Genomic DNA, 20,153 nt, shown 5'->3' with positions numbered 1-20,153 from the left:
TTTTAATCAGCAACGCTCACTAGAACACTTGGTCAGCCGGATTCGCTTAAGAGTTGGCTCGGCCGGAGGTCATGGGTTCGAATCTCGGCTTGGATATTTTTTTGTTGAAACTTCTTTCGTTTAGTAAAAATACCAAACGACCTCCAAAAATTACATAAAAATACTCTAAAAATTTCTAAAAATCTCTAGAATATTTATAAAGTATTTCTAAATATTTTTAACCACTATTAGAACTCCAAATAAGGAAATTTGGGTCGTTACATAAACTGAGACCTTGACTAGATCCTAGTCTCGAGGAGACAAGGTCTAATTACTACTCAGTATTATTGTACTAGCACTGGTCTTATAGGTTATTATTTGGTATATTGAACGAACATGCTTTGCAGGGTAAGAAGAGTACAAAAAGCCTCGGGTGAACAATACTCGAGGTGCCTTCCAGGGGATAGAAGGCGCCTTTAAGAACTGAAGGCGCCTTATCACTATTCATAGAAGGTGCCTTCAATGCATAGAAGGTGTCTTCCATAGGATAAAGTTCAAAATTCGTCAAAGATAAGGACCGAGTTGTTTGAGATCAGGCTTGCCACATTGGAGGCGCCTTCAAGGCCTTTGAAAGATCCTTCCATGCTCAATATAAGGGGTGCTCGCCCAACCCATTAATGCATACACTCATACGAACATTTGCTCTTCTGATTAGACTTTTGAACGCTTTGACTTCCTGTTACAACTCTGTTGCAATGCTGCTACACTCGTCTACTACTAAGAAGCCACCCAAACACCGAGCTTAAGCTGGCTTTATTGAAAAAGTATTTGGTAATCTTTTTGTTTGTGTACTTAATTATTACAAAAGGACAAGTGCAGTGTGTTGTACTTGTTCTGAATTCTTTTGTGCTTGATTCCCTCTTTCGGAGGTACCGGAAGAGGTATTTTAGTGAATTACCCATCGAGAGGTCCGCGGGACCTAGGTCTTGGAGTAGGAGTTGGCGAAGACTCCAAACCAAGTAAAATCAAACGTGTGCCCTTTTACTTACTTTTCTATTTCTCTTTCTTACTTAATTTTCCACTGCACACTTTGTTTTTAAAAATGAAAAAGATTTGTTTTTGAAAACCACGTGATTCACCCCCCTTCCTCTCACGTGAGACTCGTAGGGATGTAAATGAGCATAGCTGAGTCAACCTTTGGGGTGTTCAAGCTTGTTTTATAAGGTAACCGAGCCGAGACGAGCCAAGCCGAGCCGAGATTAAAATGAACCAAACTTTTGAAATAATTATTCAAGTTTAGTTTGGTTTATTTTTTATGAGCTTGAGCTTAGCTTATTTAGATGTTGTCGAGCTCTCAATTCAAGCTTGACTTGAGCTTGGTTCGACTTGGCTTGAGCTTGGTTCAAGCTTGGTTTGTTTAGATGTTATCGAGCTCTCAATTCAAGCTTGTTTGATTGTTTGAAAACTTTAATTGTTTGATTGGTTATTGAGCTTGATAATTTAAATTTATTTATTTTATTTTATTTTATTTTATTTTATTATTTATTTAGCATATTGAAAAGAGTTTTATTAATGAATATGGTTGGTGAACATTGTTCACAAATATTGTTCACAAACATTGTTCACGAACATTAACGAGCTGAACACATATGTGTGTTCAAGCTTGTTTGTTTAGTTTAACGAGATGTTCAAGCTTGTTTATTTAATTAATCTTGTGTATATTGAACAAACATAAACAAGTTCTTACCAAGCTGAACATCAAGTTCGTTCATGAACACTTAGTTCATTTACAACCCTAACGACTCGATCCAACAAGTGGTATCAAAGCAAGGTTTTGCTCTGAATTGGTGCAACCACCAATTAAGCCAGGGGAATTATTTTATTTTCTTTGGATTTCAGTTTTTCGCATTCTATTTGAATCAGTAAAAGTTTATCTCTTCAAATAACTCTTCGTTTGATTTTTTTCTCAAAATTGGTGCAACACCATTCGAGTTCCTCGATATATTTTTTTTCTTAAACTCTACTAATCCAAGACCAAGTCTTGGTACCTTCCTCTAGTTTTCTATTTCAGTGACAAATGGCCCAAAACGAAGGATACAACACTGTTCATTAGCTCCTATTCAATGGGGATGATTTGTCATATTGGAATAAGCGGATGAAAGTGTACCTAAAGACCGACTTCGACCAGTGGTTCAACATTACCAAAGGATATAAGGCGCTAGTCGACCACAACACTTGAATTCCAATAGACCCATACAATTGGAATCCGGAGATGAAGAAAAGGGCCCAGATTGTCTTCAAGGCCCTCAACACAATCCAATGCGGACTGACGAAAGAGAAACTGAACCGCATCGGCCCACATGAAAATGCAAAGGAACTATAGGACAATCTCATAGAACTACATGAGAGGACCAATGACACAAAGGTAACAAAAAGTGATTTACTTTTAAATAAATTATTTAATATCAAAATACAGAAAGGAGAATATATTAGTCAGCTGCATGTAAGGATAAAAGATATCCTCAACGGGCTCAATACAATTGACTATTAGATGGAGAACCGAGACCTGATAAGGTATGCGCTAAATGTCTTCCCTGTGGGTATCCACCGTGGATGCCTACAAAATCTTGATGAATCTATCCGAACTTAAATTAGATGAACTTTTCTGTGAATTAGAGCTACACGAATAGACTAATGTCAAATCTGAGAAAGGTATTGCTCTTATTGCAAGAGCATCAAAAGAAAAATTCAGAATTAAACCAGAATCTAAAGTCGAGTCTGACTAAGACTCAGATGATGAAAAATACCTAGTGAACCTGGTAAGAAAGATGTTCACTAGGAGAAAGAAGAACGTCACCAAAAAGGACCTTCAGAAGATCAACTCCACTTCAAATTCCAATAATAACAAGTCAACATCACGTGCTTTGGTTGTCAACAAAAGGGACACCTTCCAAGCATTACTCAAATAAATCATGAATACAAGACCACTAGGCCATGCAAGAAATAATCAACAGCCCACACAACTGGAACATACACAACCAAACAGTTATACTCATCCCACATAGTTGGAACAAAAAGAACATAACCATGCAGTTATATAGGTAGACCACACAACTGAAACAGAGAATACAGTAGAAAATAATAAAGTTACACAGCCTACACGGCTGGTACAAACACAAACTACGCAAGATAAAACATTGACTGCATGCCGGCATGACTTACACCATAATATAAACCCAAAACGAATAAATGGGGCCACAAGGCTAAAATCCAAAAGCAAGTTGAATCACTACACACCAAGTCCGAAAAATAAAGTAAGAATAGAACAGTGTGAAATAACTAGAAAACAGATCTCGGATGTGACATGGGGCTGGCAGCCAAGAAACTCCTCCAACATTTACTTGTTACCTGGCAAAATAAAAACCAGTACAAGGGGTGGTAAGTGTGAATCATTCAGTGGGTAATAAGAATATAGTAGTGCATGAATAAAAGTGTAAGATGATCAAAGATATATAGTCTTAGTAGGGAAATAAGAGCATAATCATATATGACATAATAAACATACATACTCATATTAGTCTATCTCAAACAGTATAATAATCAATAACTCATTAGGGATCAGCAACAAACTTGCTCATAACACCTGGATTATATATATATATATATATATAACCATTTATGATAAACTATAATAGATCATAAAATGTGAGAGCATCGCTCCATCACAAGAATACGTCATATGTGGGAGCAACGCTCCACCACAAGCAATACAGATGACCAAGATATCTAGCTATCTAGCTAGGGACTACACAAGAACACTCTACCACAGATAACCTATGGGCAGTCTGAAATGTCAGGGTCCTTGTCTGCACGAGAACACTCTACCATAGATAAACCATGGGCAGCCTATGGTATAACAACAACTGTCGACTGACTCTGACCTCAATCCACAATGGGAGGGAGCCCTGGTCAATAGGATATATGCAAGTCCAAATGTATAACAATCACTATCAACTGGCTCCAACTACGAGGGAGCAATGGTCATCAAACTAGCTCATACCATAAGGGAGCAATGGTCGTCAAACTAGCTCACACCGCAAGGGAGCAATGGTCGTCAAACTAGCTCATACCACAAAGGAACAATGGTCGTCAACATTCATACAGTACAATGATGAACATGATGTAAATAATCATGACACTGATACAATGATCATCAATGCAACAACTTCCTTAACATAAGTATAATATAATCAACATGATCCTCTAATAGTATACACAGACCTGTGTGAGCACTCAACATAGGCATAATCAACTAGATTCCTCCAATGGTATATACCAGACACTTGAACATACACCACACGAGTATAACAACTTATTACCTCCAATAGAACATCAGACACGTGTGCACACACAACACAAGTATAATCAATATGATACCTCCAACAGTATACACCCAGCGTACACACAACATAGGTATAATCGACCCGATATTTTTAATAGTACACACCAAACTCACGTGCACACACGACATAAGTATAATCAACATGATACCTCCAATAGTATACACCTAGCGTACACATAACACAAGTATAATCGACTTGATATCTCCAATAGTACACACCAAACTCACGTGCACACACAACATAAGTATAATCAATGTGATACCTCCATAGCACACACCACACACACGTGCACATACAACAAACATGAGTGTACTTATAATATAGGTATAATCATCAAAATACTTCCAATTAAATGTACTGGACACGTGTACACATAACAACAAAGGTATAATCGACAAGATACCTCTGATAATACTCACCCGACATGTATGTACTTACAATATGAGTATAATCGACATAATACTTTCAATAAAACATACTAGACATGTGTGCACACATAAAATAGATATAATCAACAAGATACCTCAAATAAAATATATCAGACATGTGTGCACAGTCAATACACATATATCCCGAAACATCATCCATCAATCACATATACATGTATGCATGAAAAGATCCAACATGTGTTTACCAACAACATCTACAATATGTAGCAACACCTATATACGTGTGCACACTAATATATGCATAATCAGCATGATAACTCCTATAACTCACACCAAACTCGTGTGTACGCTACTGCATATAAACCATCTAAATATAAATTTCTATTGTACACACCTTAAACATGTGCACTCTACAGAATATAGTATCAAACAGTGAGACTGTATAGAAAATAAAAAGATCATCTCGAAGAAGTATATAAGTATCAAGCATAGATAAAATACGAGTGGAGTCAAGATAAAGCAACCTAATCCATCAGATAATCCATGCACTAAGCTCAAAGAACTATAGAGGCCAAGAAAGAAGTACTCACCTTTATTGTAAGTCACGCTGAATATCTTCAAATCAAAACTCTGCTTGCCATGTCGGCCCATTCAATCTGAAAACTTGTTCTGACTTTAGCATCTCTTAACCATTATAGCATGAAGAACTCGATTTGTAACCACACAAGTTACAAACTCAATAAAACCACAACCTTCATACTGCTATTATGGATTAATTATACAGAAGTTACCTATCCAATTTGCACAAGGCAACTGTAGATGTAGCTCTCATCCATTCAATACTGCAAGTTACCGATCTAAAATGTGCATACCTCATCAGCAGCAACTGATTGTGGAGCCAAATCTCGGGCTGGTAGATGCTTGTTACTGCATCTGAGGGGAAAACGAAACCAGAGGCCGACACTATGGCTGGTGTTGTTCCATGGGCAGTGCCATGGAAGGGTTGAAGTGGAATTATCGGAGATCGATCAAGGGGTCGTGCTGAGATAGCACGCCGGCGATGGAAGGGAATTAGGAACAATGAGGCATTCCTCCCGCAGGTGCTCGATGTCAACCCCGGCATCACCATCTTCTAGATCCACCATATTCGATAGCCATTAGGGATTCGACGAGCAACACGAGGTGGTGAAGAGGAATGGGGTGATAGTGATGGAATCATAGGGAGCCGTCGGGTGGCGCTTAGGTGCTGGCGATGGTGGATTGACGATCGGACAATCTAGGGTAGAGGCGCGTGAGGAAGAGGGTGGCGGCTTCTTCGACTACCCACAAGCAGGAGTCGAGCACCAGACCGGAACCCTCGCGAGTAGGACACGCGATAGTGGCATCGTTGGCAAGTCAAGCAATGGTCGCTTCAATAGTACAAGGAGAGAGCGGCACGAGATCAGAGAAGAAGAGAGGGGCGACGGAGAAGGAGGCATGGGGAAGAGGGGAATCGGGAGAGGTGGTGTGCGATAGTGAGAGGAGAGGAAGAATAAATAAAAAAATAAATTTTATAATTAATAACTTAGGTTTTAATAAATTAAACCCTAAGTTGATTCCTCAATCAACTCTCACTATATGGATATTCCAAACAGATTTTTTTTCAAGTCTATTCAATTCATCTCCTTAAATAAGTCATACGACCTTCATTTAAATCCCCAATTTTTTTAAAAAGTTCTCAAAAAAATCTATAAGGTTATTTCTCCAATAACCCTTATTATTTAACCACCATATCTTACAACAAGACTAATGTCACGTGTTTTAGATGCAATAAGAAGGGAGCCCTAATCTCAAGAAAAAGAAAGCTCTCAAAGCAGCATGGTATGAATCGCCCATGGAGAAATCAAACGGAGATGAACCAAGGCACACCAACTACCTTGCACTGATGGTGTATGGACTAGAATCGGAGAGTGAATAAGAAGATAGGTCTGAACCCAAATCAAGCCACGAGTCCACACTTATTTCCGAAGGTTCCGATGAGGTATAGGCTATCTTAAGTAAAAAGTTCTTTAAAATTATTGCACGCTTACATAAGAAATTTACTGTATTTGAAGATCAAATAAACGAATTAAGCAAAGAAAATAAAATACTTAATGAACAAATAAATTCAAACTCAACAATTAAGCCAATTCAACCTGAATTTTGATGCAAGTTGCACAACTTGGGTAAGATAATTCCAGATTAAAAAATGAAATAGGATAATTTCAGATTAAAAAATGAAATATTTGAACTAAAATAACTATTAGAAACATTTACAACTAGATCTAAGTATCTTGATATGATATTTGGATCACAAAGAGTTGTGTACAATAAGTCCAAACTCGGATACAAGTCCAGTTCAACTAATAAAATGTTTATATCTTTATTCAACCAACATAAAAATCAAACCAAAGCTTGGGTTCTGAAAGTATACTTAAACATACAAATAGGATTCAATCAATACTATGTACCTAAGAATAAAATACACTATGTAAAACCAAATAAATTAACCTTAAAAACTAAACCCCCTAAACAAAATTCAGTAACATTAACCAAAGCAACAACTAAACCTAAATTAAATAAAAATAAAATGAATCTAAACTAAAAACATAACCAAGTTCATTATAACTATAAAGCAAATCGACACAAACCCAAAACCTAGAACCCAGTCCAATAATTTAGGGGGAGGTTCCAAACTAGTTGGTGTAACGACCACCCTTCTTACTACTACTACTACTCTCTAAGAGTGACCGTTACTTATCTACTACTCTACTTAACCGGTTTATTAAAAATCTCTAGGAAAACTCTACCGAAAAATTTCGGCAGAATCTCCCCTGTACCGGTGACTATTTCCCATAATACAAGTATAATATACTCAGCCACAGGCGGCTGGAACATATATCTTCACAACCACGCAGTATAATATCACAAATAAAAGAAGGAAACTACCCTATCAATAGTAAACATCAATATCACTCCATCAATAGAACCCAACTACAAACGCGGAATAAACTTAATTACAATATTGACTCATAATAGCATTAAAAGAAAACTAAAGAACTCTAAACAGAAAAGTCTAAATAATTCCTTAGCAAACTCTTGATCTCCCCATAGTCCAGCCATCACACACCTTCATCACCACCACCTTGTCGCCTTCCTTGCTAAATCTTTTCCTTTCCTTTATCTGCAGTAGGAGGAAGTGCAGTCTATAAGCATAAAGCTTAGTGAGCGCTATCTACTCACAAAAACTCGATATGCATGTATATAAATAAAAACATGCTAAAACTGAATGCTAACACATAAAATTACTCATGCTCATAAATAGCAAAGGAAATCATGCTAACTGAAATGCTAATCATTGTATAGCTAAATATGCTCATAAACCAATAAAAGAAGCATACTAAACATGTAAAGCTACTAAACATGTAAAACTACTAAACATGTAAAGCTAAATAGGCTCATAAGAATAAAACTATAACAGCATGCTGAAAGCAAATAAAACTAAACATGCTGAATAATCTAATAGCAAGAAACAAACAGAACTACTACTGCATGCTTCAAATAACAAGAAACTAAACTTTCTAATTCTAAATATATTTGAAGCTTGTTTCATTTGTTTCAAAACTTATACTTTAATACTTTAAAATAATAATAAACTTCTTTTGGGCCCGGCATTGTACCAACTTTTTGCGCGCATCCTTAATAAGAGTCGAGGTAGCTAATCCCGAAACTACTAAGGAACTTCTAGGCCTTGTGCCTAGGGGCATCTTGGAGCCCATCCCTTGGACCTTGTGTCCGGTACATGCCCTTTAAAAGTAAAATACTTTCTTTTTAACTATAACTTCTTTATACTTGCCCTTACTTGGCATTTAAGCAAACACCTTGTGTGCGCTTTTGATATTCAATCTTCTGGAATTGAAATCAAGTCTAGACCTTAGTCTTTCTTGCTTATAGTTCTTAAAGACAAAAACTCGTGCTTATGTAATAGCAAAGAAACTAATAATTGCATGAATAAAGTCTAATAGCAAAACAAGGAAGACTGCTTATATTCGTAAACAGCAAAGCAAAGAACTAATCATGCTCGCATACAGCAAAAATAAAGAGAACTACTCATGCTCAAATCCATAAGAAAGGTATAAAAATGGGATCTAACACTGCACATGCTCAGCTATAGAAAAATAAAAAACCAAACATGCTCAGCTAAGGTAAATGAAAACCAAACATGCTCAGCTAAGGTAAATGAAACAGAACATGCCTAACACTTAACTTATTTTCATAAGGGAATCTATTTAATTCTGAAGATCTTATCGCAGTGTAAATTCTTAATCTTAAACTTGTAACTTGACTGTGTCAAACATAGTGGAATGGTTACTTTTGCTAGGACCAAGGCAAAAAGGCAAAGGAGAGGGTTCTGTGGTTACCAAAAATACACTGATATGCTAAACTACACTAAGAAGGAATTTAAATCTGTGTCAAAGAATTAATAACACAAAGTCTAGCAACATATTAAGGATTAATAACACTAAGTCTAGCAGCATGTTAAGGATTAATAACACCACCAAACCTGCACAGCAACTCCAACTCAACCTAAAACCTGCGGGGGTAGGGTCATATGGAAGGGTGTACTTTGCAATTCTAAACAATGAAAAGCCCAAAAATCCACCGAGTTTAAACCCAATTCAAACAACTACTAACCTGTTCGATACAAAGGAATAGACAATCATGCAAATATAGGGCTACATAGCTCCAACATTCTAACTTCCAAAAAGAATTAGAAATCAAGCGATAACCTATAGAACACTCACGGCAGAAATCTTGAAAGACAAAACTCCTTACAGCATGCTTCAACAATCAAGAAGAACAAGCATAATCTTTACAGCATGATTAGAAATCAAGAAGAACAAGTCCGAAAACTACTCTCAGAAATCTAACTCACGGCAACAGCATAAAACCAAAATCCTTAAATCTCGGCAACAAGGAAAACAAATCTCGGAGCTATCCTACTGCAGGTGAGTAGCAACTCACCTCACTGCTCTTGGACTTACAACCGGAGAAGAGCAAAATTCTAGGGTTTCGGGTGAAGCTTGAAGATCTCGGCGGCTCCCTTGAGTTCTCGAGCTCCCTTCGTCACGGTGACCACGTACGGGTGAAGGCCGGCCGGAAGAATCCTTTCGCCGACACCGGAGAGGAACCCTAGCGCCGTCGCCTCGGGGTGTTTTTCGCTCGAGCCGCCGCTGTCGCGTGAGAGAGGTGAGGAGAGAAAGGATTTCGGGAGAAAAAGATCCTTTTCCCAAAAATCACTTAAGTTTTTCCCTCTTATTATCTCTAGGGTTTCCATATAACTTTACTTTAAATATTTTTCTCTCCATACCTAGTTAACAGAACGAGCGTAGCTCAACTGGTCGAGCTAGGTTCGGTTGGGTCAGTCCGACCCAAGGTCGTAGGTTCGAACCTCGCCTTCAACGATTTTTTGTCAAAATTTCTTTCTTTTTGTAACCCTACTAAACGACCTCCAAAAATTACATAAAAATACTCTAAAAATTCCTAAAAATCTCTAGAATATTTTAAAAGTATTTCCAAATATTTTTATGGACTTTTAAAACTTGAAATAGGGAAAATTGGGTCGTTACAGTTGGCACCTCCAAAATCAATAAACTTACTCAAATGAATAATTAGGACTAGTCTAAAAAGGGACAAAAGTTTAACTTGATAAATTGTACTAGTGAAGTTTTTGATGATACTAGGTTAGGAAAACTCTGTCTATGTATGTCTAGGAAGATATGACTTCGACTTGATGCATTTGACTTAGTGGAACTAACTGAAGTTGTTGGTGCAATCGACCTCCAAGGTTTTAATGTCTAACAAATATGTTTAAGTAAGTTTAATGGAGCTTGATCATGGGAAGTCCTAATCGTGTCTAGGCAAGGGTGGGAAGTCAATCGAGTGATTAGTCCTAACTACTATTAGGCAAGGGTAGTCTTAGTTGCGGGCTAGGCAAGGGAAATCTCGGTAGATCGTGGAAGCCAGGTGGATTCAATAGGTCTGGAGGACATGATTCCTGGGTAGCCGAATACTGAGGTAAGGGAAATCTCGGTAGATCATGAAAGCCAGGTGGATTCGATAGGTCTGGAGGACCTGATCCCTGGGGTAGCCAAATACTGAATCTTGGTAAGTGAAGTCAGGTGGAGAAAACCCTAGGGGGTGGTAACCTTAGGTTCTAGTGAGTGAAGCCAGATGGTGAAAATCCTAGGGGGAGATAACCTTAGGTAGTAAGAAGTCTTGGAGGAGTGAACTCCAAGCAAGGTTGATTAGATGGTTTTCGGTCGACCGCGTGCAGTCGACCGGACCAACATATCTCAGTAAATCTAAGTTCAGGTTTACCATAGTATTCTGTATTACTATTATTGCTGTTGGCTAATGTTGTATTACAGGAAAAGTCTTAGTGGATTAGGCGATCATACATTGAGCAGGTAAAATCCAAATAGATCTAGAGGATCAACGTTTGGCAAGTAGATTGAGGTAAGCAACAGGAGGAGAGACAGTGAGATCATGTTCTTGAAAGGAACAACCTAAGGTCGCTGATCCAACTGAAGAAATCGAGAAGGTTTCTAAGTTGAGATTAAGACAGTTGAACTGTCTATTATTATTACTCATGAATTAGATATATTATTACTATTCTAATATCTATTTTGCAGGATTATTGCCCGCGGTAGAAATGGAACCGGGGAAAGTATACAGAAAAGATAATTTTTTCTATTATATTTAGTATTAGTTAGCGATCCCAATTCAGTGAGTCCTTCTTCCATGATGAATTGTTGGCATCAGTCCTACATTTTATCTATGTGGACCGAGAAGAAGGGGGTTCAGCAAGAAGAGGGTTGTACCATGAGAGAAGCAAAGAGGTCAACCTGCTTCAAATATACAACATGGATTCCGACAATGCAATGGAGTTGGATCTTCGTGTCGATCCGAATGAATCAGTCTTTCTACAGAGGTAAATCTTTGCCTGCTAGGCAAGAGGATAGTAAAAAAAATATTGTGATATTTCATTTTGTATAGAATGTGCAAGTCGATTATTTTGTATATACCGTGATGGACGATTCCACTGCATATAATTGAAAAGAAAAGTTACAAGAGATTTTTCGAAAGGATACATTTTTTCCACTCGGATCTCTTCCGTTTGATCTATTTTGTCTGGATCCTCCTTTTCTTCCCAATAAAGGGAGTTATAGGTTTGGCTTGATCAGTCGTTCAAACCCGATGATCCGTCGACTGAACAAGGCCAACTCAGAGCAGATATTAGTTAGACTAAAATAAAGTAGGGTCCGATCAAAGCCTGATCAGTCGACCGAACCAGAGGATCGGTTACTCGTCGAACCCTGATGACTCAGCACAGTTCAGATTAAGCAGAAGCAAAGAAGGGAGAGCAACTGATCGGTCAACCGAACCAGGGGATCGGTCAATCGAACAATCATCACTTAATGGCGCATTAGTTCCAGATCTCGGCGAACAAGGAAGGATCTCTATTCGGTCAACCCAATAAGGGGATCGGTCAACCGAACACTTTAATGTCATTAAATGTCGAAGATCGAATCAACATCAGATCTTAGCAAAGATGGAAGGGAGTTGATTCGATCTACTGAACCTAAGGATCGGTCGACCGAACGTCGACGACTCTTATAAAAGTGAGCTCAAGGTCCGAGGCTAGAGAATGAAAATTGATCTGTTCGAAGTTCATCTTTGCGCAAACTACTGTTCATGCTACTACTCTTCTATGGATCCATCAAGCAAGCTCTTGTACCATCCAAGAAGTACCGATCAAGCTGCATCTTCTATCTAAGTAATCGGTATATTTATTTAGCTTGTTTTGTACTTAATCTAAAGTAAGATAGTGTTGGTTGTTACTCAAAATACCGTTCTAGTTCCCCTGTACAAAAATTTATACAAGCATAGAACTATCCTAGCTACCCATGTGCTCTATTGAAGTTAAATTTGGATTGCAAATTATGCTTAACATTATTAATCCAAATTATCCTTCAGAAGTTAAACTTGGATTGGAAACGTTATTTAACATTTTTACTCCAAGTTTAACTGATGTAATCTGCCTAAGTTAAACTATATTACAGAAGTTAATCAAATATCTATTTCAATGATCAGCTTCCAGGTTAAACATGACCAGGCACTAGGCCTTCTTGGGTATGGGATCATCCACCACTTTCTAGACAAAGCCTTTCAAAGGAATCAAATATTTAACTTCTTACAGTAAACTAGGTTTAGCTACAGAGACTTCAATAGAAGCACATTATCGAAACATGAAATCAAAAAATAAAATCGATAACAAAATGATAACCTAAAATCGATAACTTCTTGTACTTGGTTTTTCAAGATCTATACAAAAAGATGAACTAGTCATGATGTGGAAACAAATAACTAGTTATACCTTTTTGTAGCTTATAGACCTCTTGATCTTTTGTTGGACGTCGTGTGGGCGATGATCTTCCAAGATGAAATCCACCCAAGCTTCTTCCCTTGCTTCCAAGATTCGACCACCAACTAACCTCCAAGGGATTCTAGACAAGAGAGCTTACTTCTCTTCTTCTTCTCCTTCAAGCAACCGGCCACCAAAAGAAAGCAATGCTTGATGTCATCGGCCTCCAAGAGAGAAAACAAAAGGAGAAGAGACAAGGAAGAGGGTCGGCCACCAAAGGATTGGAAGAGAGGAATAGAAGATATATTATCTCATGAGGCACCCCCCCTCCATGTCTTTTATAATCCTTGGTCTTGGCAAAAAAGTTTTAAGCATAATTAAAAATTTCTTATTTTCCTTGCCAATGACTAAAAAGGAAAGTTTTAAAACAAAAAAAAAATTAAAACTTCCTTTAATGTTTGTCATGGCCGGCCCTACACATGTGCTCCAAATAAGGAAAGTTTTAAACATAAAATTAAAACTTCCTTATTTGTTTCCGGTAAGAAATTTTAAATAAAAATTTCTCTTTTAAAATCCCTTTTTGGTTATAAAAGGAAAATTTTATAAATTAAAATCTCTCTTTTAAAAATATGTGGATGGTTACAAAAAGGAAAATTTTATCACAAACTAAAATCTTTCTTTTAACTACAAATAAGGAAAGATATCAAACTTCTCTCTTACTCCTTTATAGAAAGCTATGAAAGGAAAGATTTTAAAATTATAAAACTCTCTTTTAAAACCATGGCTTCCACAAAAGGAAAGATTTTAAAATTTAAAATACCCTTTTAATTTTTATGTGGTCAGCCACCTAGCTTGGGCTCCAAGCTTGGTCGGCCACAACTTGGCTCCAATCTTTGGCTTGGCCGGCCCTAGCTTGGGCTCCAAGCTTGGCTTGGCCACCACATCAAGATGGGTAAGAAGTTGGGCTTTAATTGGATATAAGGCTTTATAAATAAGAGGCTACAACAGAGACCGAGAGGAGGAATTGGTTTTGGTCTCCCGATGAGCTTGAGCTTCCCGTGTTCACCCCGAACACCCTACTCAAATTCATCAATAATAACTCATACCACTAAAGAGTTATTATTGCACTACCGCACCAATCCCATATTACAATATGGGCTCCTTCTTATCATGAGTGCGTTAGTCTCCCTGTGTTTAAGATATCGAATGCCCACTAATTAAATGAGTTACTAACAACTCACTTAATTAATATCTAGCTCCAAGAGTAGTACCACTCAACCTTATTGTCATGTCGGACTAAGTCCACCTGCATGTTTTACATGATAATCTTTATGAGCTCCTCAAGGGGACATCACCAACCTAGATTACTAGGACACAGTTTCATTCTATAATCAACAACACACCATATAAATAATATCACTTCCCAACTTATCGGCCCTATTGATTTAATGAACTAAATCTCACCCTTTGATAAATTAAAGAAATAAATATTAAGTATACATACTTGTTATTATATCATGATTTAGAATACGCACTTCCATAATAACAGAAGTTTTGTTCTTTTATGTAGTCAGTATAAAAAGAAACTACCTCAAATTGTCCTGCTCAATACAACTCATAGTATACTAGTGTAATTTTATAGTCAAGATAAACTAATACCAAATTACACTACAACCACTCCAATGGTTTGCCCCATTCCATCTTGGTTGTGAGCTACTATTTATAATTTATAAGGAACTGATAACATGATCTTCTGTGTGACACCACACACCATGTTATCTTCAATATAAATTAAATGAACAACTACACTTAGCATATATATGTAGACATTTGACCAATGTGATTCTTATTTCAAAATAAATATTTTTACAAAAAGCTAGACTTTTAGTATACACTCTAACAATCTCCCACTTATACTAAAAGACTATGCTTCCGTACATCTGATTCCCATCCCCTCAACATGTCGATCAAAAGCTTTCGCTGGAAGGCCCTTAGTGAAAGGATCTGCCAGGTTATCTACTGATGCAATTTTGGCGACAACAACTTCTCCTCGTTTTACGATGTCTAGTATCAGGTGGTACTTGCGCTCAATGTGTTTACTCGCCTTATGGGCTCATGGTTCCTTCGAGTTTGCTACTGCACCGCTATTATCACAATAAATTGTGATGATTTTGGGCAAACCAGGAATCACATCTAAGTCCATCAAAAAGTTCCTGAGCCATACAACTTCTTTGGCTGCCTCAGAGGCTTCCATATACTCAGCTTCCATGGTTGAGTCTAAAACGTATTTTTGTTTAACACTCCTCCATGCTATGGCTCCACCTCCTAAAGTAAACACATAACCTGAGGTAGACTTAGTATTGCTCCTATCTAATTGGAAGTCAGAATCTGTGTAACCCACAGGGAGCAAATCATCTGCTTGGTAAATCAGCATATAATCTCTAATCCTTCTCAGGTACTTTAATATATGTTTTACGGCAGTCCAATGTCCATGTCCTGGATTACTTTGATATCTGCTAATCATGCCCACGACAAAATAGATATTCGGTCTCGTGCATAGCATTGCATACATTAAGCTTCCTACAGCTGAAGCATAAGGAACTGCCTTCATTTCCTCTATCTCTTTTGATGTCTTAGGAGACATCTCTTTAGATAAAGATACTCCATGTCGAAAAGGTAGAAAACCTTTCTTGGAGTCTTGCATGCTAAAACGAGCGAGGATAGTATCGATATATGAAGCTTGGGATAAGCACAATATTCTTTTCTTGCGATCCCTTATTACTTTGCTCCCAAGAATATGTCCGCATTCTCCCAAGTCCTTCATTTTGAATTGCTTGGACAACCATACCCTTACTTCTGACAACACTTTGACATTGTTGCCAATTAACAAAATGTCATCTACGTATAGTACAAGAAATACCACCACGTTTCTATCACACTTCTTGTATACACAAGACTCATCCGGATACTGAATAAATCCAAAAGACTGGATTACTTCATTAAACCAAATGTTCCAAGATCTTGAAGCTTGCTTTAGTCCATAAATAGATCGATTGAGCTTACACACAAGATGTTCTTTGCCCTTTGTAATAAATCCCTCTGGTTGCTTCATATGGATGTTTTCTTCAAGACTTCCATTAAGGAAAGTTGTCTTGACATCCATTTGCCAAACCTCATAACCCATATGAGCAACAATAGATAAAAGTATCTGGATAAACTTAAGCATAGCTACCGGCGAAAAGGTTTCTCATAATCGATTCCCTCTTTCTAAGTATACCCCTTCGCAACAAACCTTTCTTTGAAGGTTTTCACCTTCTCGTCTATCCCTCTTTTTCTTTTGTAGACACATTTACATCCAATAGCTTTTACACAATTTGGTGGTTCTACTAGCTCCTAATTTTTGTTAGAATATATAGATTTTATTTCTAAATTCATTGCTCTTTGCTAAGATGCTGCATCCTTATCTTGGAGTGCTTCGTCATATATTATGGGATTAGGTTCATGTTTACCTGGGATCAAGTCCGAAGACTCTCATAAAAATATGAATCTTTCAGGTTGCCTAACAATCCTCCCACTACAACGAGACACTGTCTGTAGTTGTGCATCATTTATGATACGTGTTGTAGTTTCTTGTGATATTTCATCTTGCACTGTTGGTACTAAAGTAGACATGTCCTCTTTCATTTCTTCTAGAACAATTTCACTCATGGGTTTGTGGTTCATTACATAGTCCTCTTCTAAAAATCGGGCATTAGTGCTAACAATAATCTTCTGATCTTTAGGACTATAAAACAAACCACCTTTCATTCCTTTAGGATAACCTACAAACAAGCGAACTTCTGTACGAGATTCCAACTTATCAGCATCTGCCTTCAGCACATGTGTTGGACTACCCCAAATCCGAACATGTTTCAGACTAAGCTTACGCTCATTCCACAATTCTGTGGGAGTAGAGGGCATTAATTTAGAAGTCACCAAGTTCAGAATGTACACTGTCGTTTCTAAAGTATATCCCCAAAATGAATTTGGTAATTCTGAATAACTCATCATCGATCTAACAATTTTCATAAGAGTCATATTCCTTCGTTCTACCACACCATTCTGTTGGGGTGTACTAGGTGTAGACAATTGGGATTGAATCCCAACCTCTGATAAGTAATTCTTAAACTCTCCTGAGAGGTACTCGCCACCACGATCAGACCGTAGTGTCTTGATACTTTTACCGTGATGTTTCTTCACATCAGCCTTGTACTCTTTAAACTTATCAAAACACTCAGACTTACGGTGCATCAAGTAAATGTACTCATATCTCCAATAGTCGTCTATAAAAGAGACAAAATATTCGAAACCACCTCTCGCCTGGATAGTCATAGGTCCACATAAATCAGAATGAACTAATTCCAACACATCTTTTGCTCTATAGCCCTTGGCCTTAAAAGGCCTCTTGGTCATTTTACCTTCCAAGCAAGATTCGCTGGTTGGAAAATTTTTCACCACCAATGAACCCAAAAGTCCATCGGCTATTAGCCTTTGAATCATACTCAAGTTTATATGACCAAGTCTTAGATGCCAAAGATATGTTTGGTTTATTTCTGAAGGTTCCTTTCTCTTATTAGAGTTAGAGGATGTGTTATTAATTTCCATTTGTTGCTTTGTGGGAGCTATTGGATTTAGAGTATACAAATTACCAACTGATGTACCATAACAGATAACTACCCTATTTTTCTTGATAATCACTTTGTCATCAAAAGAAACAGTATATCCATCCAAAAATAGTTTAGAAACTAAAATTAAATTCTTTCTAAAACTTGGTATATAAAGATAATTTTTCAAAATCAAAGTTCTATTTCTATCAAATGATAAGTAAACATCTCCCACTACAATAGCCACCACTTTCGTAGCATTGCGCATGTAGACAATTATCTCTCCTTCATATAGTTGTTGGATTTCCTGGAACCCCTGTAATGAATTACAGACATGATCAGTGGCTCATGTATCTACACACCAAGTACTGGTAGATAACACCGCTAAACATGTTTCAACTACTAGAGAATAAGATATACCTTTATTGTTCTCTTTCCTACGAGGACAGTCCACCTTCCAATGTCTAGACTGCTTGCAAATCAAGAACTTGCCCTTCAGCTTCTTCACTCCTGCTTTTAGTCCAGTACCTAGAGATCAATTCACTTTCTTTGCAGAGCCAGTTTGTTTCTTTTTCTTCTTCTTGCCTTTCGACTTAGAAGTAGAAACATTTTCAACAAAGTGAATTTGAGAACTATGATGAAATAGCCCTTCTACTGCCTGATGTTCTATCAGTAGTTCTGCCAATGAATAAATCCTTTTATTCATATTGTAGTTCAGGCGGAACTGCTCAAAACTTTTGGGTAGCGTTTGGAGAATAATATCAACCTGGGTTTCCCTATCGATTTCAGCTCTGAGGATTTGTATCTCGTTCAAGTAAGCCATCATTTTGAGGATATGATCCCTTACGGGTGTTCCCTCTGACATGGTGGCTATCATTAAGCTTCTTATAGCCTCTTACCTAGTAGCCCGATTCTGGTGTCCGAAGAGTTCCTTGAGATTGTGCATCATGTCATAGGTAGTGGGCATGGCCTGATGCTGATGTTGCAACACATTTGACATTGAAGCCAAAATGTAACACCACGCCATCTCATCTGCCTTGACCCATTTTCTATGATACTCAATCTCCTCTTCAGTAGAATCGCTATTAGGCACATTAGGACAGACCTCCATCAGTACAAACTTGAATCCATAGCTTAGATTCCCCTCCGATAGGTCTAGTTGCTAGAGCATGAGGTGTTGCCACAATGAGGTCTGGGGTTCGAATCTCGGCAAAGACGAGGTAATGACTCCCTTATGTGCTAGTCATTATTTCAAAGGCTAGTAGCCGCCCGTGATTTACCTCATCCGTGTTGGCCCTAGGACTGGTTGGCGGGGGCGCTGGGGGCGAGCGTATTCAACTTTTGCCACAATTGAATCCATATCTTATAAGTTTATTCAAAGAATGCCTATTTTTTGAACCCAAAGCTAAACTTGAATCTAACACAAAGTTAAACTCAACCCTAAAATTTAACCTAATTCATCTCATAATATTATAGTGTAGGATCGATTTGTGCTAGATGGGGGATAGAAATAGATGAGGATCAATGCTAACAAGGTTTTTTTTTACTTGGTTCAAAGCCTGTGATGACTCCTACTCCAAGGCCCACAATCATCGATCACTTTCGTTGGGTAATTACTATAGATCTAAAATTTTTTTATAAATATGCAAGTACAAGTATTGAAAAGACAAAGTATATGGATAACAAATGATTAGTAGTTGTTCGTTGATTGTCGGAGCAACGGTTTAGTGTTTGCTGAGTTGTTCAGAAGATCGTTCTGAATGTAAATAGATAACTTGATAGCCTTTGGAATGTCTGATCCTAACTTTGAGTTTCGTTAAAACTCTAAGTCAAACAGATGCCTACTATTTCCTCTTCAAGGAATGTGTCATCACCTACTCCTCTCAGGAGAGTTACCTTTTGCCAGACCGGTCCTCCAGATCGACTGAACTTTTGCTCAGCGTCTGAGACTTCAGCTCTTCATGTTGAATGTCCGCTCCATGGCCCATTCAGATTTTCACCTGGTCCGCGACCATCAAGCTTTTCACCTAGAGTCCCTGACTGTAGGATTTCACCCAAAGTGCTCAACCCATCAAGACTTCACCCAATCCCCCAGACCAGGACTTTGTTGACCTAGGGTTACCACTCCCTAGGACATAGGGTTACCTCCCCTTAGGGGTTTCCATAACATAGGGTTACCACCCCCTAAGACCTAGGGTTACCTCCCTATAGGGTTTTCCATGTGCTTAGAATCCACTAGGACTTTTGCCTAAGAACATTTAGGACTTTCTTGCAAGCTCAATCACACTTGTTA

The 20,153-nt window shown here is 37.8% G+C and overlaps 1 long non-coding RNA gene across 1 annotated transcript; it reads right to left on the bottom strand.

Moving 5' to 3' along the window:
* Positions 1 to 3,094: 3,094 nt before the first annotated feature.
* Positions 3,095 to 6,273, bottom strand: LOC122027782. The gene is made up of 2 exons (XR_006124519.1): positions 5,362 to 6,273; positions 3,095 to 3,387 (listed from the first exon to the last, which is right to left on the bottom strand). It is a non-coding gene; the product is annotated as an uncharacterized LOC122027782 (long non-coding RNA).
* Between the last annotated feature and the right edge of the window lie 13,880 nt (positions 6,274 to 20,153).

Source organism: Zingiber officinale, chromosome 1A (genome assembly GCF_018446385.1).
Source record: "Zingiber officinale cultivar Zhangliang chromosome 1A, Zo_v1.1, whole genome shotgun sequence".
NCBI lineage: Eukaryota > Viridiplantae > Streptophyta > Magnoliopsida > Zingiberales > Zingiberaceae > Zingiber > Zingiber officinale.
Note: the sequence above shows the minus strand (reverse complement) of the source record. Positions and strands in the feature narration are given on the sequence as shown.